Here is a 24,641-nt window from a genome sequence, read left to right as displayed (position 1 = left end):
CATCCGGGTCACAGCCTCCACCGGACAGGTGTATGTTATCCAAATTCCTCACTTTAAAGAACACAACTGTCGTGGGAAGTACTCGGACGTGTCTATTACCACACGTGGTCCACCTGTAAATCGTGAACAGGAAGTTCTCCATCAAGAGCTCTGTGCAAGGGAGAGCCGCAACGTGGAAAACCCGCCCGGGGTCGGAACTGCAAAGACTGGGTCAGATCCCAGGGGGCTTCAGACAAGTCATTTTACTTTCCTAGACCTTATCTTCAACTCTGTAAAACGGATAGGTGCCCTCCCGGTGACGCACCCGGGGTTACAATTTCAGGACCCTTCCAGGAAAGCACACAGGCTCCAGTCCAAACTGACCTGAGGTCAGAGCGCTGCATTTTCAGCCTGACCTCTGCTTGTGACCCTGGCTGGACCTCTTCACTTATCTGTGCCTTGGTTTCTCCATCTGTAAAGCAATATGTGCTTTTCTTCTCACAGGAGAGAGTGCAATGATACGAGTGAAAGCAAACTGGACGAAAGTTGGGCTGAAAAGAATCTAAGATCTTAGGTGATGCTGGTGTCTCAAAGGTTATGGGTATGAAGGGAAGCTTGCTTTTAATGGGATTTCTGGATCAGAATTTGCACTCCCCACGAGGCATTATGCAGATATAGTGCTGGCCCTCAAGGTCAGACTGGGCAACCCCCTGGCAGAGGAATACCAGACCTCAGGTAAAGGAAGGGGAGGTGTGTCCCCCTCCTGAAAAAACCTGGACTCTAACTTACTTCCTTGCTCTGTGCATTTTATGAGGAAAGTTTGTAGTTAACTGTTATCAGGTGGTTAAGCGAGTTGATGAGGTGTAAACTAGCCCTTTAATTGTTTTATTTACAACCTACTTAGCCTGCTCTAACATCTCACCGGGGGACTCGCTACTTAGCTGATTCAGTTAAGTGAGGTTTAGTGAACTACAATTTGGTAAAACTAGGAACAGAAAAATACCTGCTGGATTTTAGCAGTTTTACAGTCACTTTTAAGTAAGTCTACAGCACATTCAGTAGACGTTTAAAGTAAAGTATCATCATCACGACAACAACAAATGGAGTGAATTGTTAATTACCTTCATCACCATCATTAAAAAAGTAAATCCCTGGAAAATCAAGATGGTGGAAAATAACTAAATTTAAATCCATTTGTTCCTCTCCGGGTAGTATTTCTCATAGAAAGAAATAGCTTCAGGGGAAAATTTCATTTGTCAGGGATAGGCACTCAGAATTGCTTTGAGAAGCCAAATGCTTACTTAAAAAATAATCCTCTTATCGTTCCTCTGTCATTCTAAATCTGGACAGACAAAACTCGTAAGGTTAACCTAGCCCAGAGGGCCGTCTTCCAAGCTGATTGGTGACCGTGCTCTGTGTTCGAACCCCCCAAACATCCAGTACCTACAGAAAGGTCTGAGCCCCAGTCTCTTGTCTGGGATCTTACCAACCAGCTGAGGGGACAAAGAAACAAATGAAAGACAGCTCAGGGCACATATGCTGCATGCTGAGGAAGTGCCTTGGGACGCCAGCTGTAGCACAGGCTTCCGATGAGCCTGAGCCGTGGCATTAGAGGAGTCTGGAAGAAGAGCTGGGCACAAGCGGCAGAGAGATGAGAGAGATGGGGACGGGGAGAGAAGATGATCCTCTATGATGACCGGAGGTAGCTGGAAAACTGCAGGTGCTGGGCAGAAAACACTCAGAGGCCAAGAAAGTGCTCTTGTTTTTAAGAGTCAAAGCTGACCTGTTCCAGCATCATTTCTTCCTGACCCCGTATGTCTGAATCAGATGTCCCCCTTGTAAACTTCTTGAGCAGCATCAGTAATGCTAGAAAATTAAGTCATGGTTGATTTAAATGTATATGGTAAGATTACATAAGGTCACGGAAAATCTTGAATATAGTGCAGACTTGATGCTTGCTTAGGGAAAGTTCTGCCTCTATGAACTGCTAACCACTATAACGGATGACCTGTTTTCTTTTTTGTCTCCCAGTAGACTGTGAGCTTCGTGATGGTAAGTACTATTATTGGGTTCATTGTTGACTTCCCAGTGCCTGGCACATGATAAGCCCTCACTGTGATATTTAGTACACGAGATTCTCTGATGATTCCTGGGGTGGAAAAATGGTCCTCTTTTCTTTAAACTGAGAGAAAAAAAAAATCATGCCCCTTTGAATTTCAGCCTTGTACCTTCCCCTGCAGCTGGCATCTTGCTTGTTGCCTAGTGACCAAACACTCCTCTGGACACCAGCTTTCGTGAATGGGTTTCCGTTGTGCTGGTGGGCTCAGCCTCTCTGTGGTCAACAAGAGCACTGCTCTTGGAGTCAAAACTCCTGGGTTCGTGTTCTGGCTCCGCCACTGGCTTTGTGTGGGAAATGTCAACATTTATTTTCTTCATTCAAAAGTGGGGATTATAATGCCAAGCCCTCAGGGTGGTTGGGGGAAGATCAATCATTAGAGGCGTGTGGAAAGCATGGTGTGACTGACAAAAGCCCTGTTCAGTTGTGAGAGATTGTAAGGATTAGTATTACCCCCTCCACCTTCTCCAGGCCTGAGGTTGTGCCCTGCCCATTACCATCCTTCAGGGAATGAGATCCTAGCCCTGAATCTTAATGTCCAGGCTGGGTGTCTTCATTTGCTGCCGCCTTCCTAATGCCAGTAGAGCCTTTGTCTTCGGTCTTTTACCATCTTTCAGGTGTGCTCCTTTTTGATTGTTGGGATCTTGAATTTTTGTCCAAACTGGATAGACTTCTAGGTGTCTTCTGGCTGCCATCCCAGCCCTCCTGCTTTATCTTCTTCTGCTGGGGTCTCTCCTGATCTTCTCTATCTCCAGAGATGTCTGTGTTCAGGTCTCAGCTAACTCTGAGCTGGGGAGCCCTGACCATCGACACAGATCCCGCTATGGGCATCCAGTGATGCAACAGCAGGACACTTACGTGCTCATAGCTCTGGCCTTTCCCTTAGAGGACATGCGATGTTAGGACGGTTGCTTATCCTCTGTAATATAGTCCCAGTCTCTTCATGTGTGAAGTTGGAATAGTAAGGGTGACCTGCCTCGCTGGCTAGTCAGGGGAGCTAAGTTAGAAAATGCACTGGAAAACACTTGGCACTATACCTGGGTGTGGTAAGCGACTGGTAAATGTTGGCTATTATTATCATTGTTATTCTTCTCCCTTCTCCAAGTTTCTATTGCCTGTTCCTGATGCCACGTCTTACATGCTTTTCTCAGTCTTCCAAATACTCAAATATGTCTAGAGGTCCTTTTCTCTCTAAAAATCTGCTTTCTCCAGATGGAAATGAGGCAAGTTATCACCACTTTCCCCAAACTTATGGACTATGTTCATTAAAAGAAGATACAAAATACATGGAAACATATACTCTCTAAACAGTTGCTCTTTTCTGTGTAGTCTAGGTTTTAACCCTATGTCGAATCATTACTTATTAGTGTGTCCACATTGATGCCACCTTTGGAAAGTCGCTGGAGGACTTGGATTGGGGGCTGTTCACGTCTTTGAGAAGGATCAGCATAAGCACATGGGCAAGCCACAAAGTGAATTATAGACACATGCACCCAAAGCCAAAGGAAGTTGGGAAGCAGCCAAAAGACCATCAAGCATGGTCTTGAAAGAGACATAATATCCTCCATCTCTCCTGTCCTTTTCTTTAATATCAGATTATTTAGATGGATGAAATACTGGATTGTATTTACTTGAGGAAGCATTCCGGAAGCCTGTGGGTTAGAGGACAAGCAGATCCAGAAGTAGAAAATGGTTTGGTGCATTGATCTGATGGATAATTTTTTAGGAGTTTAGCACTCATTCTTCCTTTTATGAGTGTGTAACAAGAGCTTCTACTTTTCTCTTTCATCCTTGATGCTACCCTTCCTTCTTCCTTTGTCATCACAGCTGGGACAGAAGGAAGTTGCTGGTTTTTCCTACATTGAATCCATTCCATCTTATCTGGGTGATAGTAATCTCTTCTTTTGGGAATCGTTCCATGCCTGCTCCCAGTGCATGTGGTTCAGGTGGACTGACTCCCAGTGTAACTGAGGCCTGGCCAGTAGAACATTTCACCCTCTGGCTACAGTGATCACCTATCATTAAGTACATATCTGATCTCAGCCACCTGGGGCAATTCTAGGACTTCCTTTGGATATGTTCAAATATGAGATTCCCTTTTTTAAGGGAGTGGCTGAGAAGACAGGAAGATAAGCTTGGTGCTTTGGGCAGCTGTCTGGACCCCACGGCGGGTGAGTTTGCCTGGCAATGGAGCTAATGCAGAAGAAAGCAGAGTCAAGAGATGGGAAGAAGGATACCAGCTCCTGATAGCAGTCTGAGTTTCCAGGTAGCTGTAGCTGAAGATAAGTCTACTCTTGGACTTTTTGGTTATATTTGCTAGTAGATTTTTTTCCCCATCTTGTATAGAGAGGAGTATCTGAATATTTAATCTAGAGGGAGACCAATGGCCAATAATACTTAACCTCTTGTTTGTGTGTGGAGGAGGGCGCCGGATGGTATAAACACACGTTCTACAGGATAACATACTTTGAAAGGGCAGATGGCCATTCACTTTAGAAACCACCTGGGGAGGGAAAAGCTTCCTTGTAGCTCATGTTGCCTCAGCTTGGCACAGTTCCCAACATCTCCAGGGTGGAGAAGGTGAAAAGCAAAAGGTCTAGAGTAATTCCCTCTTTAAACTCCAATAAAGAAGGTGTTAGGTGGGGAAAGAGAAGAACCACGCAGTATGGGAGGTTGCCTGATGGATTTTTGGTCCTGGGCAAACTTCTTGTAGACTTTGATGCCTGTGTCTATGATAAACGGTCATAACTCCATGTGCAATTAAGTTAGTCTATTTCTGAGAAAGTGAATAATCCCAAACTCTCGTACTCTACCAATTATCCAGTAGGCGACAACAATGAGTGTGCAAATAATTAGCAATTAGTTGTATAAATCTAACACATGCCAGGAAAGTTCCTGCCTGCTCAGACCCACAGGGTAAATAAAAAGGGAGAAACCAAAATGACTTCCCCATTGTCTCCATCCCTTTCTCCCTGCTTCTCTCCTTCCTTCCAGCCAAAGAAATATGCAGCCTCTGTTAGTTCCTCATCTCTGTCCATGTTCTCTGCTCACATACACCATGGGAGAGAGGGCTGGATCTTCAGTTGCTTTGGGAAAGGAGGTCTGGAGAGCCCCGTGAGATTTTCATCTCATCCTATGTCATACTGATTTTATGAATAGGGTAATAAGGTTCACAGCGTTCATTTAAGTGGCAAACAGACTACTGCATTGCCTGGGAATGTGGAAACTCAAGCCAGACTCGCTTGAGTCTTCTCCTGGGCCTTAGAAAGTATGGTGAAGTCAAGCATGCCAGGTGTCTCTGAGAGGTGGGAGTTTGCCAGGGACCAGCAAGGGCCACGGCCGTGGAGGATCTCCCCAGAGCCTGAGCTCTGCCATGACCTGGGAGTAAAGCCCAAGAAAAAATGGGCCTCTCTTTTCACTTCTTTTCCCCCTCAAATTTACTGAGATATAATTTACATACAAGAAATGTGACCATTTCAAGTGTTCAGTTCCATGAGGCTTTATAAATGGACACAATGAACCACCCTCAGAATCAAGGATACGGGTGGTTCTTTTATTTTGTTCAACTGCTCCTTTTTCCTTACCAACTCTTAAACTGAACATTCTACAACTCCACAGAAGACAGAAAGAAAACCCCACACTTGAAAAATTCATGGCTTGTCTGGAAAAACTCCAATAACTCATGTCTGATAAAAATTGCTGAATGTATTAAAATAAAGTCAAGGTCCAGGCAGGTAATGAAAACGAGAAATTTGAGTTTTGAAAAGAATTCTCTGGGATAAATAAGCCATTCAGACCTGAAACATGGAAAAACTGGCCATGGCGTCTCAATCGCAATTACTCTATGGCTTTATGTACCACTGTTTGTAGAAAACTTTCTCTTAATGACCAAAGTACAAATTACTGGAAACGAATTTGCTTTTAATGAAAGAATTCTCATGCCTCAATTAGAAAACCTACAAAACTTAATACACTTATTTAATAATTTAATAAAATTTCCACTTAAATTCAGTATGGTTGACAAAGGAGAACTGTCCTTTCTGACATCTTCACAGTGAAATGTCTGGAATTTCCCCCTCTAAGTTGTAAATTCATTCTTATGTTTTGCCTCCCCGCTCCACCTTTAAATTTAGCCGAATGACTATGTGCCAGGTACTATGCAGGGTTGATGATAGTGGTACCAAGGCAGGACCCTGCCCGTAAGGAGCCTGTGGCCTTTGCTTTCTGTATCTTAAATCCACTCCCATTTTCATCTCACTTCTTGGGGGGTCTGTTGCTCTTTGCCAAGCATGGCTAGAAATGGGAAACTGGGAAAAGAGAGAAGAGCAGAGAAAAGGAAAAGAAAAGAAGTGTCTTAACTATTTTTCATGTGATGAAGACTAAGAATTCTATTTCTTTTGCCCACCATTCCCTCATTTATTTTCCCACCATTTGTCATGACTAGGGGTCATAGCACAAATAGATTCTAAAAACCCAAGTCAACAAAAGGCAAAAACCCCAAGGATAACCCAGTACCTGAACTTTTGCCTTAAACACAGAGCTCTCTCTCTCAGCAGCTCTACCTATGTTAGGAAAAGAGAAAGCCACAGAGAGAAGTTAAAGTCAATGCCAATACAATGAGGTACCAGAAGCTTCCAATGATTGCTGCCTTTCTTACATGTCAGAAATTTGGAGAAGAAAATACACTGTTTCTGATGGCTGTGGTACTATTATTCAGAACACTGGAGCAGTGGTTTATTCAGTATATATAGCAAGACAGTCAGCCACCAAATCTAAATCTGGTTATATTCTTGTGCTGATTGAATCCTTTTCTTTTTGTAGCTTCTTAATGAAAGCACTAAGACATAAACCCAAATCTGTACCACAAATATAATTATGGTTTATAAAGAAATTAATTAGTAAGAATAGACATTTATTTCTTGACCAGTGACATCTGTGATTTTCCAAGATGAAAGGACTCATTTAGATATCACCACTGGCTCTTTGAGACCCATGATTTCTCTATTAGCATTTTAGGCTGGACTCCACAGGGCACCTGATAGTCATGTAGGTCTTCTGGTTAACTGCAGTAAAGAATGTGGCTCCTAGGGCAGCTGGGTGGCTCAGTGGGTTAAAGCCTCTGCCTTCGGCTCAGATCATGATCCCAGAGTCCTGGGATCGAGCTCTGCTTAGCAGGGAGCCTGCTTCCTCCTCTCTCTCTCCCTGTCTGCCTGCGTCTCTGCCTCCTTGTGATCTCTGTCAAATAAATAAATAAAATCTTTAAAAAAAAAAAAAAAGTGACTCCTGAGACACCAGTGTGAGATTTTCTTCTTGAGACCGAAGGATGAAAGTGGGTGTGCTGATGTGGAAGCTCACTTCTGTTGGCTTCATGGAAGAAAGGTTCAAGAACTTTATAAAACAGGCTGTTACCAGAAATTAAAATAGATGAAGGGTACATCCTTATAACTGTGAGTATATATTTGGTTCTTAGGATTTCCCTCTCTCTGCTTATATTTCCCATCCGTTCTTCTATGCTATCTTCTTTGTTCACTAGAGCACTTAGCATATAAATCATAATTGTTTTAAATTCCCAGTCGGAAAATTCTAACATCCATGCCTGGTCTGGTTCTGCTTGTTCTCTCTCTCCAAATTATGATTTTTGTTTTGTTTTGTTTTCTGGTTTTTGCCTTTTAGTATGCCTTGTAGTTTCTTCTTGCTAACTAGACATGATATCCGGAGTACAAGGAACGTGGTGGTGAGGTGTGGGGGAGGGAGCATTCTATCGTCCTGTGATAAGGTCTCAGTTTTTTAGCGAGCCTATGCTGCTGGCTTGTGAACTTCCCAAGTGTTTCTCAGTTCGTTTCCCCCTACTTAGGTGAAACAGGACCAGACTGGCCTGAAGTTGAGTATTTCCCTTCTCCAGTATGGAAAGCTAGAACCTGTTTGGAATTGACCATTTCCCTTTCCTCAGGTTAGTTAGGCTCTGACAATACCCTTAGCAGGGTAGGCTTTGTTAACTAGTTTCCTCTGAGGGTATGGTTTGTTCACAAGAACAGAATACTCCGGTACATTTCAAGATAGGCCCTTTCCTTCTCTCACTGCTGGAGACACAAGGCCATCCCCCTTCCTTATATGCTATGGGGATTTTGTTGAGCTCCTGGACGCAAATCTCACAATGCTGTGGGCCTTCCTATGAGTGGGTCCACCTGGAGTATATCACTCTCTGAGTTGTCCCCACTGAGCCTCCAGCAATTCATTAATTACAGGTCAGGTTTTTCCTACCCCAGCACTGGGCCTTGCAGTGGTTTCTCTTGAGTCTGTGTTCCTATAAGCCAAGACTTTTTGTATTTGCCTGTCTGTCTCTTCAATCTTTGGGGCAGTGGTTTGCCCTGTGTCCTCACCTCTCTTGCAGATCCAAAAAGAACTGTTGATTTTTTAAAAAAGATTTTTATTTATTTATTTGACAGACAGAGATCACAAGCAGGCAGAGAGGCAGACAGAGAGAGAGGGGGAAGCAGGCTCCTCGCTGAGCAGAGAGCCCGATTCAGGGCTCAATCCCAGGACCCTGAGATCATGACCCGAGCCAAAGGCAGATGTTTTAACCCACTGAGCCACCCAAGCGACCCAGAACTGTCGATTTTTTAGTCTTTTTAGCTTTTTACTTGTTAAGATGAAGTTATGACTTCCAAGCTCTTTATAGGCAGAACCAGAAACTAGAAGTCTTCCCCTTGTATTTGGTATCAAAGTTTGCAACTTGTGAAAGCTTCTTGTTCCTTTTCCTCCTCTTCTGACTCTTCTCTCCCTCCCCCTCCTTCTTCTGTCCCTCTCCCCCTCCTTTTTAAAATAAGAAAGTATAGAGATATTTGACTAGAAACTTGCAAATCCTTTTGCACAACAGCAAGTTATCATCCCATGCCAGTGCTACGTTGTCTCCAATAACTAGGCAGCAAATAAGGAGGAGAGAGTTAAGTAGAGGAAAATTTTGACTTAAACAAAATGGTGAAATTGAAACCATTTTTATCCTTACAGAAAACTCCTAAAGAAATTATATATTTTCGTGTAAATCGCAAGTCTACATAGAAGGAGTGTTAATGATAGGAAGGAGAACATTTATTTCCATTGTGCCTTTAAACCAAAGAAAGAAAGACAAATCATATGGGATGAACTGTCTGAAATGAAGAAAACTCTTCAGTCATCTCTCACCAACCCTCCTTGGATACTATAATAGAATAATAGTCTTCTACATAAAAGAATTATGGTAAGTTGACATTAGGTTGAGCTGCCATCCAATCAAAATGGAAGAAGTTCGGAGCCAAGACTGTCACAGTGGTTCCGAAAGACGACAACTAATGTGTGTTTTGATACTGTCTTCCTCCTATTCAGCCTGCAGTAACTTGAACTGAGCATTGGCTTTTTATGGAGATTTATTACAATAGCATTGCCATTCAAGAATAGGCAGCCATCATCATAAATAAAGAGCAGACACACAGGGATGTGAAGATCCAAGACAGAGAATTTGTCAAGGTGGAAAAATCCCAAACTTACTTATACTGCAAATAAATACACAGGACTAAAGCCCTCACTCAGTAGAGGAAAATCGTGTCTTCTATCCCCCCAAAAACTAAGTCAAGCTGCCCCGATTTGGATTTCCTAACTTTGTCCAAGGAACCCTGGTCGTCCTAGAAACTGAGGCCATCCCTCCGTGTTAGGGCACACACAGGCCACTCTGATGAAGAACAGGTGTGGATTTCCTTGAGCACTGGCCCTGCTGTGGCCTGAAGGGTGATCCTGACGATCAACAGTGCTGAGAAGGCTAGCCTTTCTGCAAGAGACCACAAAGCTACTCCAATCTACTACAAAGCCCTTTGTGAAATACAAGCAGAGAAAGACAGCCGACTCCTTGCTCCCTGCATTTGCCTTAGAGTCCAAGAGGCAGAGCCTAAGTGCCTCCCCATGTTTCCTCTGGACATTGAAATCTGTGTAAGTGAACGCGTTTCCATGTCCAGCTTTGTTGTTTCAGCTGTTCCCAGAGCTGGGGATATCCATTACTCCCTGCCCTGAGACGCTGACCTGCACAACCGCTCCAGGTCCCTCTAACTGCTCCGCATTTCAATAAATGCCTGCCCCGAGTCTTCCTGAGGCCACCACACTGGCCTGCTCATCCCCACTAAGTGATTCATTAGGTTGGATTAACCCTTTAAACACTACTATTTACCAAAGGGTCCCTGGGGCTTCTCACACACTCCATCATTTTTAGCCATTTTAAACAGCCGGTCCCAGCAGGGCAGAATCCACTTTAAGGCTACTCAGGTTGACAATGTGGGTTTTGTTAGCCCCAATTTACTTAAAAGCTCAAGACAGCATTTACTTTGTGAGATGGGGCGGACACATTTTCGTCTCCCAGCTTGTGTGTTCCAAATATGCCCCTCGCCATAAACACCTAGGCAGTGCACAAAAAAGGCTGCAAGGCGTGGTCACACCAAGGCTGTGGGGTGACGCGGGGTCTATTTTCATGCCTCCGTTATCCAGGCCTCCTTTTTGGTGGTTGCCATTTTCTGCCTATAATCAGCTGTGTGCACAATGAGCGATGCCTGCCAAATGACCATTTGTGGGCGCAATTAGACACCTGTGCTTTCAAACAAGTTGCAAGCACCTAATTGTGTCTGCATGTAGCCACTTGTGGGTGCAATTATCCAGAAATCCAGGTGTGCTTGGTATTATGCGCGATTTAAGGGGAAAAAGAAAAAAAAAGAAGAAAAGAGTGTTTTCCAAAAAAGAAGGCTCAGGTTGAACGTGTGCCCTTTGGACTTCAACTGGGGTGGTTCAGCAGAAGCCATCACCATGCCCTGTGCGTAGCATTTCTTTGTTTTAGGGTCTACAGCAGTGCTGCCCAATAGAAGATAATGCAAGTCACCTATATAATTAAATTTTTTCTAGTGGCCACATTAAAAAGTATAATGGGAGAGATGAAACCAATTTTAATAATTCATTTTATTTAACCCAATGTATCTAAAATATTATAATTTCAACATGTAATCAATATAAAAATAATTAATGAGATATTTTTCACTTTTGGGGAGGGTTGTCCTAAATCTTTGGAACCTGGTTGGGATTTTATGACTTAAAACACATCACGATTTAGGCTCGTCACATTTTAGGTGCTTGAGAATCACACTTGGTAGTGGCTAGATTTTGGAAAGCACAGGTCTACCCAGAATTGCTTTCAATTGTTTTTAAATTTTTGGGATTTTTATCCTTTAAGCACTTTCCTGAACATTTATAAAATCAGACTTCAAAGAAAGAACATCTCGAAATGCCATTTAGTGTCTGACGGTTGCCATTGGTTAACATGGCCCTTCATAATGAGAATTGCCAGTAAAATAAAGTAGAATGTTGAAAATCTCTCCCCACTTCTTTGTGTTACCATTTATGAAGAACAGGGTGGGGCTAGGTTCAGAAGTGATAGACACAAGCTGTGCAGACAGAGTGAGAAGAGGGGTAGCCAGAAGAGAAGTGGAGATAGGGCACCTAGGATAGGAAACGCAAAAGGACCTGAAATTGTGGCAGACCTCTGCATCATCCCTTGTTATATATGGGCATGGTTGTTCCGTTTATCTAGAGAAGCATGGCTTTAAGAGCATTGGAACAGAAAGTCTGATTCATCTTGGTTGCATCTGGGAACTGCTGAATTAAAATTTGGCAAGAACTCAAGGGATTACCTTTCTTTAACTATAAAATGGGGCAATTGTAGTATGTACTTGATAGAGTTGTGAGGATTAAATGAGTCAATACGGGTAAAATACTGAGAAGGGCGCCTAGCATGTATGAAGCCGTCAGTATGAGCTGCTGTCATCACCCTCCCCACCGGCGCCACCATCGGGATTTTTATCATGATATTTATTCTCAAGTCTTCCAGAACAGTGTGCATAGATACCACACACACAGGAGTGTATGTAGGCATGCACACACACACACATACACACACACAAACACCCCCCCACACACACACACACAGCGCGTTGGGGGGAAGAGGTGACTAACCTCTCCTTTGCATATTGTTTCCAGTGTCTCCTAATCTGCTATACCCTCCAGTCATCACTGTCATGCACTCAGGTAAGTTCTATGAAGGCGGGGACCACATGGGAGTATCTGATTCTCCAGCGCCTTATTCCTAGTAGATGTCAAGCTTTTATCCTTTAAGCACTTTCCTGAATATTTATAAAATCAGACTTCAAAGAAAGAACATCTAGACATGCCATTTAGTGTCTGAGGGTTGCCACTGGTATTTTAGACTCAAATTTCAATAAAAACTTATATTATAAGTTGTAATTGAACAACATTGGCATTGCCTGAAAATTGGTTAAATGGAGGCTCAGAGCCACTCGTAATGCTGTAAGTTTCAATTCATGGGACATGTCCATGGAGAGCAAGTGGAGTGGCTACTCTTTTGGGTGTAAACACTCCCTGAATCTAGAACAACAAATTTCATGTACTTGTGCAGCAATTAAGTGTATTTTTACAACGAGGTTATATATTTACACACCATGTTGCCCACACCCCCGCCCTGCGTGACCCATTCTTTCTTCCCTTCCTGATTACCCGAGGATGGCCACTTACCGACCCAGCTGCCTGAGTTCTGCTCCTTTTTACCACTAGTCATAGGAACTGCTGGTTTGAAGATTTCTTCCTCATCAACCCCTCACCCTGCTTTTTTAAAGCCCCTGCATCAGTCAGCAAGAGACTTGAGTGTGCCCAGTTTTCCTCTGGGTGCCACGAATAAACGCCTCATTTAATTCCATCAGAGGCAACACCCCTTCCTCCGATAGATCCCTACCTCTTCCTTTTCCTGACTCCTCCCGGACACTTCAAGAAGATGCCATTTGCTCTTCATTCCATTGTCAAGAATACTTGAGGGAAAGACAATAATCTAGGCTGGTCTACAGAATGTGTTAGGAAAAAAAAAATCCCCAAGGAAGCAAAGCCATCAAGCTGGAGAGTGGCCAGATGCCCCCTTCAGAACCTCAACAACAGCTTCCAGCTACTTTCTCATCCTTTGCTGATGGAACCTGCTTTTTCTCAAATACAATTATTAAAATAGATGAAACATGACTTCTTATTCAATTTCATATTTTTCTTCTTTGGTTACCGGCATTGTAATAGCGTTCTTCAAAGTCATGCTTCTTCATCCTGTTTCCTTTCATTACATCTTGCTTTTGCGTTCAGACTCTAGTGTGTGGCTCTGGAAGGCAAGAGGGTTGTCCCGAGTCCCTTATCGGTAGAGAGTGCCAGCTCTGGGGAAGGTGTGTCAATGTCCCACAGCAACAATAATTTAAAAGTGGTTTTCATGTGGACAGCATTTCAATTATGTAATGGGCTAAACAGGTTTGTGTGGCTGCTAGCTTGGCAGTCTGCTTTCTGCACAGAGCATCCTTTCTAGAAGAAATGCATTCCGAGCTCCAGGACAGTTGGTATAAACACAGACTGTAGAAACCCAGCCCATTTCAGATCGAGGGCCGACTGCATGAGAGATGGAGTTGTGCTAGCTCACCCCTGTCTTCTCATCTAGTTATTTCCCAGTGGCAACCAGAAATGAAGACGGCAGGCCCGGGATCCACATCTGGGGAGTAGGACCCAGCCAGGCTGCGAGGACCAGCTCTGAACCCAATCTGTACAAGCTGCCTCGGGGTGAGTGATGCCTGAAAACTGGTTATGGCTTCTTCTACCACCTTTTCATCTTAGGAATATAAAATTCCAATTTTTAGACCATTCAATGTCTTTAATGAAAGTATTATTCAATTCTCAATCCTATTCAAATGCTTGAAGTGTGAGCATTTTTTCAAGTGGATACAAATTTCCAAAAGGAGGTAGGTATTTTAGACGTAGGTATTTTAGACTCAAATTGCAATAAAAACTTATATTATAAGCAAGTTCTAGTATGAAGTAGAAAAATTTAAGCATGTCATGGTAGTTCTAAAGAAGGCTACTGAACTGATGGTTGCATCCAAGAGAATAGCTTTTTCCAAGGGATTTTACCATCTTATGCCTTCCCATGATTCAACAAGTGAAGAGTGAAACAGTAGGAAGGTTTTCTGTCTCTCCTCTGGCAAGTTCCATTCTTTGTGATGAATTCTTTTACAAACTCTAGTCTTGTAGAGTGAGACATTTAACGTCCCCTGTTTTTTTTTTTTTTTTAGGTACTGAAATTTATTCCTTGTATCATTAAAACATAGGCATATGCCTAGCTTTTGGCACCAAACTGTGACGGAAGTCTATGATGCATGTTTTTAGCTCACCCTCTGGTCGTAGACCTTTAGTCCTGGCCATGAAGCTGTATCAACACACCCTTCTGTTACAGGGTCCCCACACACATGTCATCTCCATTATTACAGATGTCAAGAAAGAGACAGGAGCAGCCCGTTTTATTATGACCATGAATGATAGCAGAGATTGGACCTTTCGAGGGGCATGCCGATAAAATGGGTGATTCAGAGATGTTGCGTCTCATACTTGAAAAAAGATCTAAATTTATTACGTTTAATGTTTAATATAAATCACCAAACCTGAATGTGTTATAAAAATGAGCTAAAATGCTGCTTAACAGACATTATTAAAGTCTTAAGTATGGAGCCATTTCTAATTGGTAAAAGTTCACAGACGAACACTTCTTGCAAGTACTCATTTTTAAGAAATATTTCTTCCAGGAAGAAGGCCCTTATTTCAGCGTGAGATATAATCCAGGGGACAAATCTCTTTAGGAAAGCATCCCCTTTACGTTCACAGAAGGGATCTTGGTGGAATCCATGATGTAAGCTTTACTCCTCATTTATTTTAATAGGAGACAAAAGCGAAGTGAACAATCATTAAGACTGCGGCAGTCAACAGCCCGAGCTCACGGGCCTGGAGTCAAACTTCTGCTGTGCAAAGAAGTTAATGTCAAGAGCCAAGCAGCTATTATTAGTCTCAAAAAAAGAGAGAAAAAAAAAAGAATAGTGTGGAAAATTATTTGGGCTGTTTTTACCATCTTGATTAAAGGATATAAACTTGGGTCATTTAAAATTAATCTGTGTCTCAGGGTCCTGGGGTCGAGCCCCAAATCAGGCTCTCTGCTCAGCGGGGAGTCTCCTTCCCCCTCTCTCTCTGCCTGCCTCTCTGCCTACTTGTGATCTCTGTCAAGTAAATAAATAAAATTAATCTGTGGAAGAATCTGCTGTCCTTTCAATTAAAGGACAAAGAATCATTCCGGAGCTGTCCCACCTCAGCAAAAGCCCCGCCCTCAGCCAGGGAAGTCCGGCATCCGAGATGGAGAGTCAGCCACAAAATGTGATTTGCAAAAATTGGTTCGAAGTAGCGCTGGCTGGATACCACCTCTGCTGGGGAGTGACATGAAAACTGTCTTCCACTCACAGGAAGTGCCCCAAGCTTGGTGGCCTCTGGGGCGGCCGCTCCCTAAACACAGCTCCCTTCCCTTTAGCACAAAGACGCCCTTCTGGGGACCCTGCCCCTTCGGTTGTTCTTTTGGAATTCACTAACCAACCACACAAAGGTACCTCTGGGTCTCCAGGGAGCCTTCTTCTCTGGGGAGGAGGACAATGAGGCCAGGAGAAAATGACGACGCCACAGTGCCCTTTTTCTCCCTCAGATTTTTCTAATTCCTCAGCTTTAACATTTTTCTCAGTCTCCTCTTTCCCCCTAAACTGCATTTTCATCCCCAAAATGTAGGCTCTGAACAGCCGGGTATAAGAATAACAGCTCTCACGGTTTTGAACAAAGAATTCAGGACCCGCAAAAATACACAATTGGAATGCTAAGAAGAGAAATATATATATATTTTTTACAGATTCAAAAATATGATTTGGGGGGAAAATATTTACCTTTACACTTTACTGATTTATTTAGTTGTTCATTTGTACTCTTACAGCAGATGAACTTTATTAGAGCATAGCTCATTATAATCAGTTGTAAAAAACAAATATTTGCCACATATTTACCATCTAGCAGATACTGCAGAGGATATAAAAAAAGTTTAGGACACAGTCCTTACTTTCCAAAAGCTCGTGCTTTCTAGTTGGGGAGATGAGCTAAAAATGCATCCCCCCCCCCAAAAAAAGATAATGGGTGGCTCATTTGGTTAAACGACTGCCTTCCACCAAGTCCGGATTCGAGGGTCCTGGGATCAAGAGTCCCTCATCAGGCTCCTTGCTCAGTGGGGAACCTGCTTCTCCCTCTGCCTGCTGCTCCCCCTGCTTGTGCTCTCTCTCTCTGACAAAGTGAATAAAATCTTAAAAAAAAAAAGATAATTTGATGGGCTACTTCGATGCAAGAATCCGTCAGAATGGCAGAGATTTGAACTTACTACAAAGTTAAATCACACAATTGTCATATAACAGTAAAAGCTGGAGGTTGACATCATCAGCTTAAAATGTGGACTTTGGGCCACTCTATTTGACACCACCATGTCAAAACTGTTTTTTCTTATTCTGCTCTTATCGTCCATTCTTTTGATCCTGGTTTATAGTATTCGATCCCCCTTGTAAGGCTATATGCTTTATAAGGCATATAAAAGGCACATTTTTGTCTGCTTCAGCTATTTTGCAGATACTTGGACTGAAGCTTTCTGTACAGGTGCCAAGTGATTGTAAGGGTCCTGGATGTGTCTGTCCTACCTTCTCACATGCCACAGACATGTGCCAGGGGACAGTCTTCCTTTCTGGGGGGATTTTGTTCTTTGAATGCACATGGTGATATAAAGCTGACAAAGGATTTAAAACTCTTGCTTTAAGGACATGTATAGGTGAAACTCTACCTAACATTAGTGTTTGCATTTATTTATAGTCATTCAACACACGGAAGTTTATTTGCTCTAACGCCTGTCGAGGCAAGAAGAGGACAGCGAGAGGAAGAAAGTCGGTAGGAAACTACGGCTCCTGGGGCCACTACTGAGACTCTTGGAGACACTTAAGATATAGTAAAGATCCCATCAAAAAAGATATATTTATTTCCGTAGTGTTTCTGATCTAAGGGGAAGAAAAAAACTTGGCAAATGTTATTTATCTTTAAGCTATCCTTGTGAAATATTTAAATACATGTTACCTACTTTACTGTTATTTTTTGTTCTCCCATATGTATTTCCCTCATATATATATAATACATATATTATATATGTCATAATATATATTATATGATAAAATATATGTACACACATATATATCTATTTCCTTCATATATAGATATATATATATTCCTCATATGTGTATGTGTGTGTGTGTATATACATACAATAAGCAATTGTATTGTATGTAATACATACATCTAAGCAATTTGGCTTAGATGGAAATTAAATTAAAGTCAACATGCATTTGTTTTCTCCTGTAAAAACTCACCCATTACCAGCTGTGTATCAAATCCTCTGGACTAGTACCTATTTACAATCTTTTCTCATTTCCTTGCCACATCACAAGCCTGCTAGTCTGAAAAGTATTTTTCTCAAACATTTGCTTTTCTTGGACCCAACTGACATTTTTCGGTTTGTTTATTTGGTTTTGAAATAGCAAACAAGATACTAAAAAATGTATCCTAATGTGGAACATGCTTTGTTCTTTCTAGAGCCAACCAACATTTAAGGCGGTGACCGGTGGATTTTCCCCTTCTCATAATGTTGCTTTGAGATGGGCCACTGATAGAGGGCATGAACTTTCTTTGTGAAATAGATGAAGCCACAGGCTCTATTTTTAAGTCCGTAAACACTACCTTTGGTACGGCCTCTCTCTCTCTGTCCCTCTCACTCCTCAGTGGCTTCTGTCCTCTTATAGCTCCTTTAAGTGTTGATGGTTCTCTACTTTCTAGCTCCCTCTCCTCATCAACACAGGAAAAAAAAAAAAAGTATTCTTCTGTACATTTCAGCCCAGGAACCCCATGTTTAAACTCATTCATGTAACTGTGAAGGGAAAGGCTTTGTCTCCTGTTAAAGTTCAGGACACATGCTGAAAGGACATGACATTGCCCCAAATTAGAGCATTCGGTCAGTGGGTTTTATGGATTTCAGTACATGCTAGAGCACGGAGGGGGTGGCTTTACCACCAGAAATGACTAGTGGGTCTCTGAGTAAAACAGATGACACAAAGGAGTACCGTTGACCTTTTGGGGGGAATTCTTCTAGAGCAGCAATTGTCTGCTCTAGCTGGAGTGTGTGAAGAACAATGAAAATCCATGCTCACATGGGACACTGACGGGGTAGTTTGGGGCCCGTCTACGTAGGCACCTCCTCCTGGAACTAAGATACAATTGGCATGAGAGTGACACCTTGATTTACAAAAAAACATTGAGTGCCATGTTTAGTCCTGTTTGTCGTCTGCTTTTGCTAAGTTCTCGTTGGGCGATCTATGAACTCTGCACCCTTTTCATTTTATGCTTCTCACATTCCAAAAGAATGAGGTTCTCATCGTGAAGTTGCCACAAGGGTTATTGGTTTAGTAAACTTTGATGTCAACTTTCTTTCTAAGAATGACTTTTGCTGTACAGAGTATAACATTGTAAGTGTGGTTTCTGAAATTCAGAAACAATATTTTATCTTTAAGGACATTTTTTTTTTGCTCTTCTGTGGTGAAGTTGTCAACACCTTTTAATATATAAGAATTTCTCTCTTTTCCCCCAATATATAATTTCTTCCATATTTTCAGATACTTACATCATCTAAACCAATTTGTTGGCACCTTTCACCCCATACCATAGAGAGAAACCATGGAACAGATTTTAAGTGCTGACAGAGAAAGAACTGTTAATTTGCCTAGTCTGCAACCTGTGCAATTTTCTACTTTCTACATTGAGTATAAATTTCCCAATATTCATATCGAAGTTTTATTAACTATTGATGTGCTAAGCTAAAAAAAAAAAGGTGGCTTTTTCAAAGATGAATATTTCTTATTATACTCCAACACTTTGAACAGTGAGCAATGATAGAGCCACAGTTTGGAGTCATCTGTACCTTTGAAATCTCTTCCTGTGGAAGAAAAAACCAACAAAATACCCTTCAAGTCTTCAGTTTAAACTTGAGGAACTATGCAAAGTTATACATCACAGTTTCCTTTTAGCACGTACTTTTCAAATCTCATTAGGTTACTCCCATGGATAACTTATTCTGCTTCTTCGCCAGCTCATCATTCTCTTAGGGGCCAGGACCGTCACTGCATTTTCGCCCTCATCATTCTCCTGGGGGCCAGGACCGTCACTGCATTTTCGCCCTCATCATTCTCCTAGGGGCCAGGACCGTCACTGCATTTTCGCCCAACCTTGCATCCCATCCTTCGTTCCCGCCGAGGAGAACCGCACCTCCCTCCACCCAGCTGCCCAAGCCCCGACTCGAGAGTCACCTGTGCCACCAGCCCTTTCCTCAGTGACCGTATCTACTCAGCCATCGAGTCATGTCAAGTCACCTCCTTAAATGCATACGCCTTCTTCTCTTGCTGGCGTTCCCTACAGTTCAGTCTGGTTTCAGGCTCTCAGCGTTCTTCACAGGGGCTATAGCAACAGCTTCACATTGTCTTTCCTTATTCCTGTTTTCCCCTTCCAATTTATTTTCCATGAAGTCATCAGGGAGTTTTTTTTCTAAAATGCAAATCTGATCAAACCATTCCTGCATGTAAAAGCCTTCAAAGGCCAGAGGGTTTCTGGGTAGAGTCAACCATCTTAGCATGTTGTACAAGGCACTTCTAACTACGTGTCTTGCCACTTCCTCCCCTCAAATTCAATGTACATAAGTACAATCTTAGCATTTGATATACTCTACAGCAATCTCCCTTTGTCTTCCCTCCACTCCCTACCTAAGCCACCAAAGACTAGACTGTAAAACCCTGGAGACAAGGACTGTGCTTCCATGCCCGCTACACAGTATCGCCCAACTAGAAGTTGACTGAATGAGTCAATGAATGAACGCATGAATGAGTGGATTGTCAACTCTCTCTACCGTCACGATCTCATCCAACCTCAGAACACTAGATTAAATGTTCCTCAGCAACTCAGCTCCTCAAATTTCCCATGCTCACCTCAGCTGTCACTCGAACGCAAGTCACAGGTGTGCTTCCTTCCATCGCATGCCATCTTGTCTCCATCTTTTCCTTGCTCAACTTCAGCCAGATTCCCTACAACTTTCCTCCTACACATGAAGTGCACTAAATCGAACCCTAATCTTCTTAAAGAGTTAATGTGCCTCCCTAAATGACTAATTTACTACTAGAAAGTGACTTAGGCACTGGGGAGAATCTGGCTCATTATTTAATAGCCAATAAGGCCAGCTGTTTCATTTCAAGAAATTAATGGTCTTTAAAACCTTTCCATATTGCACCAACTGCTCTTCTCGATGGAGAGCCAAGTGACTTTTATTAGTAAGGTTGATAAAATCCAAACCCCGTTCGCCCTGCTCTAGCCTTCTTCATAATACCAGTAGAGTCTTCTGGGACATCTGGTTATTCTTGCTTTACTCTCTCTGTTGATTTTTTTTTGAGAAATTTTCTTTGCTGGGTTTTCTTCGGTTACTCCCTTGGAGACTGCAAAAGGTGATTCAACAGCTACACTCCCTGGCCTGATGGTTTGACCCCTGGCCTTCCTGATTGCTTAAGGAATGCCTTTCAGTGTGAAGCTTAATTTGGCTGAGACAGTGAATAGTTTGTTACTTTCAGGTTAGCTCATTCCATCTTTGGCCTCCTGTAATTACTCATATGTAAAAAACATTCACACGCAGAGGATGTTTTATGTAACCATCTTTCTCTTACTAATATCCCACCATTAGGCAAAAACGGTCAAGAAAAGGCTAGATGAGGCCACAAATCCATATTACAAGACAGAGATATAGCATCCCTTAAATTTCTAGCCATTGATCAGTATTTTTTTGGAGGACATTCGGCTTTTAAATATAAGAATGAATAAAGATATTTGTCATCTCCAGCAACCTATGTCTCTATTCTTTTCCAGTATAAACTGTTGCCAGTGGTACATGAACAACTATATTACAACATCCTAGATACATTGACCGATACTTTATCTAAATTTTACATGGTGGGGTGGCTATGGTTTTGTGTTAGTATTTTACTTTTTTTGGGTTTCCTGTGGTTTCATGCTGCTATCCTTTATGGTGGGATCGACATAGTACTTTGTCTTCCAAAGAAGGTTGCTGTTGTTCCTTCTCATAGTATTTCCTCTCCTCTCTACTCTCAGGGGATGAAACAGAATGTTGCCTTTCAAATGCTGGGAAGATAGGATGTGTAAATCCTTTCTTAGGTAGTGCTGGTGAACACACAAATGTAACCTCTGAAACGTAAGCTGGGCTTGTGCTCCATGTTGCTGGGGGTGTGATGGCGAGGAGGGAGATAGGGGCTCCCAGTAAAGAGTTGAAAGCCGCCCATCCCGTTTTCTGGGATTTATATGCTGGGAAGGTTTTGTTCTTTCTAAAAGCACACAAAAGGCAGGGTTTAAAATAGAAATGTATATGTACATTATGCTGTGGGGGGCTAAAAGGAGACCAAAATAAGTTTTCTTGCTAGAACTATTACCTTCACTCCAATATTGAAGACACCCTTCAACGCAGTAAGCTACGGTTTGAGCATTTTTTCTCATGAATTTTACAAATGAAATATTCTCTATGAAGACATTATTATTTTATTGAAAGAAAAATGTTGGCCACATTGAAACTGTGGGGGTAGGATTTTTAAGAATGACCATTTTAAGAAGAGTTTACAGCAAATCCCTTGCATTCTCTAAGTTTTAAACTTATGGAGTCGTAAAACTTTGCTCGTTCAACACTTGCCTCAGAAATATGCAACGAATATTATTCACTAAAAAATTGGCACATCATTTCACGGAGTTTGAGTGTCCCTTGAAACCAACCAGTGGACAATTTAAATATGCCAGATCAAGACCCTTCTCACGGTTCCTTTGGGTTTCGCCAAAGTGATACACGTGCTATCTCAACCCAAGTCTCTTGCCAGTAGATCTGCATCATTCTCACAGAAATTCAAACGGCAACTTCCAATGATATAAATAGTGTCTCTGGGGAGCACACCTGGAGTTCTTATCAAGCAGATCTGAGGAACACAGGCACGCGTGTTCTAAGGGATGCAGGGTGTGTGTGTCAGCCCAACCGTCACACCATGTTCATGCCACAGAGGGTCACCTTGGCTGGCAGAGGAGCAAAGGGAAGAGCACATATTTTGCAAAAGGAAGTGCCACCTTAAGAAAGAAGCCCATCTGCGTGATCCTGACTACTCCCAGGACACGGAAGACCTGATATATTCTGACAGGATACTCAACAGCAGGGAGAGCAAGGGAAAAAAATGCCTGGTTGATGCGTGTCAATAAACTGCACAGATAATCTCCTACAGTATCTGTACCAAGCCAGTGAATGCGGGTATTTGACCACCATGCATTTTTTATGATTGCAACCATATCACAGTTGATACTGCTTGAAACTATGTTTTAAAAGCCCATCACTGCTAAGGGTGACATGTGTGTTCAAAGTATTCCTGCATTAATTAATTAGATAATCAATTATTTAACTTATATTATATTATATATAATAATATATAAATTATATTATATTAAATAATTACTTATTTAAATTGATTAATTAAATAATTATTTAAATTACATTATATATAATTATAATTATAAAATGATATATAAATTATATTAAATAATTAATTATTTAAGTTAATTAAATGATTAAGAAATAAATTAAATCATAGATAGAAGAAAAATAAGCAAATATTTATCTGGTCTCCTGTGGAAGACAACTTTTTATATGTAAAAGCAAAGAATAAATAATAAGCCAAAGTTTGAAGACTTAGCTTATGAAAATTGTAAACTCCTATTTACCACAAGTTAAAGTTAAATTAAAATAATTTTAACATATGACGAAGTGTTAACTTATTTATCACAAGTTAAAGTTAAATTAAAATAATATTAGCATATGACGAAGTGTTAATATCCTTAATATAGGAAGAGCTCTAGTAAATCAAGAAGCATTAAACACCTGGACAGAAATGATACGAAAGCAGATGAGTTCCCATAGACAGAAAAAAAGTACCAATTCCTAATAAACATGTGAGAAACACTCAACTTCATCACATTTAAAGGACTTACAAATTAAAACAGTTTGTGATCACAACTGGCAGTTCTTAATCGATCACACTGACACAAGTTCAAGTATTTTATATTCAGTGCTGGTGAGGTGTAAGTTGGGATAACCTTTTTGGAGGTGAGTCTGGCAATATATACCAAGAACTTTAAAAATATTCACTCTTTGATCTAATAATTACATGTTAGGAGTTTATCCTATTTATAGGATATCTTGATTTATAACCTATACATTTTGTTCTCAGGAAGATGAACTTAAGCACCTTAATTGATGGGATGTGATCGATCCAGTTGCATAGGCCTCCTGGATACAATGCTGATATCCACAGAAAGCCTCATGCTAAGGTGGGACCATGGGCGTGGTATGACTAGAGCTCTACGACTGGTCCTTGTATTTGGCCAAGTTCTTGCTATTCTTAACTGGAGCAAAGGTGGCCTGTTGAAATCCATGCAAACCTGACCAGCTATGTGTTTCCAGCCATGATTGTAAGTCAAGTCACTGCAGACCCTCAAACTGGCATCGTACATTAATGGGCATCCTTGAGTTAGGCTCCTAAGTACCCAACTGCCGTTTTCCTGAGGATTTCCTGTTCTGGCATTCTCAGAGGTGCTGCCATATTTCAGCGAGGTTCTGAACATTGACTTAACAGAAAATGAACTCATCAAAGACTTTCCATCATTTTGATAAACTGTATGTTTGAGTGAAACAGAGAGACCGGAAATACATTCTTCTGAGGTTCCTCTCTGGGGCAGCCCTGTCAATGCTATCATTAGTAATCATGTTCCATAGAAGACATGACCAATTTGTACAACACCTCCTTCAAAAATAAAATGAATGCATCAAGACTGTCTGGAGCTACTTAATAACCATCTCTTTTGCTCCTGTGTAAGGACGTCAGAACTGATCCACTTTGACCCCGGGACTTCTGGCTCCCTCGCTGTAGCAGCGCCACTTCCGGTCCACTACAGGACTCACTCCGCATGTCTGTGCTTCTTGGCTTGAGGCTTCCTGGTACCAGGGCTCTAGATAGGCATAAGTGCTGGGGAGCTGGCTCCTTCAGGAGCAATCCTTAGCCAAGGACAAATAGGATTTGCAAGATAAATTCTGCAACATTCTTGCTCCGGGGTGGCACAAGGTGTGAATGTGTTCCCTACGACTTCCAGAGGGCCCTAGCAGAACTGATCCCCATTGCCCGTGGTGGTAACCTGCACGCGAATGCGGTATAGACTGGCTTCCTTCCCTGTTCTTCCTCACTTTCCTTCCAATACTTCCTGGGATTGCTTCCCAAATGAAATCACTTGCTCTCAAGTATCTGTCCCAGGGTCTGCTTCTGGGGCAAACCCAGCCTCAGACTTTAGAATGAGGACATTGGTTACTTCTGAGTTGGCATTAGAACATTACAGGAACTTCCACCGTTCCTTGGTATTGTTCTTGCTGCTGCAG

At 42.0% G+C, this 24,641-nt stretch overlaps 1 protein-coding gene across 2 annotated transcripts in view; it reads right to left on the bottom strand.

Moving 5' to 3' along the window:
• Window positions 1–24,641, bottom strand: part of PARD3B (par-3 family cell polarity regulator beta) — a 1,046,926-nt gene that overhangs the window by 15,728 nt on the left and 1,006,557 nt on the right. The gene's annotated exons all lie outside the window — the stretch shown is intronic.

This window comes from Mustela erminea, chromosome 8, assembly GCF_009829155.1.
Source record: "Mustela erminea isolate mMusErm1 chromosome 8, mMusErm1.Pri, whole genome shotgun sequence".
In the NCBI taxonomy this organism is placed as follows: domain Eukaryota; kingdom Metazoa; phylum Chordata; class Mammalia; order Carnivora; family Mustelidae; genus Mustela; species Mustela erminea.
Note: the sequence above shows the minus strand (reverse complement) of the source record. Positions and strands in the feature narration are given on the sequence as shown.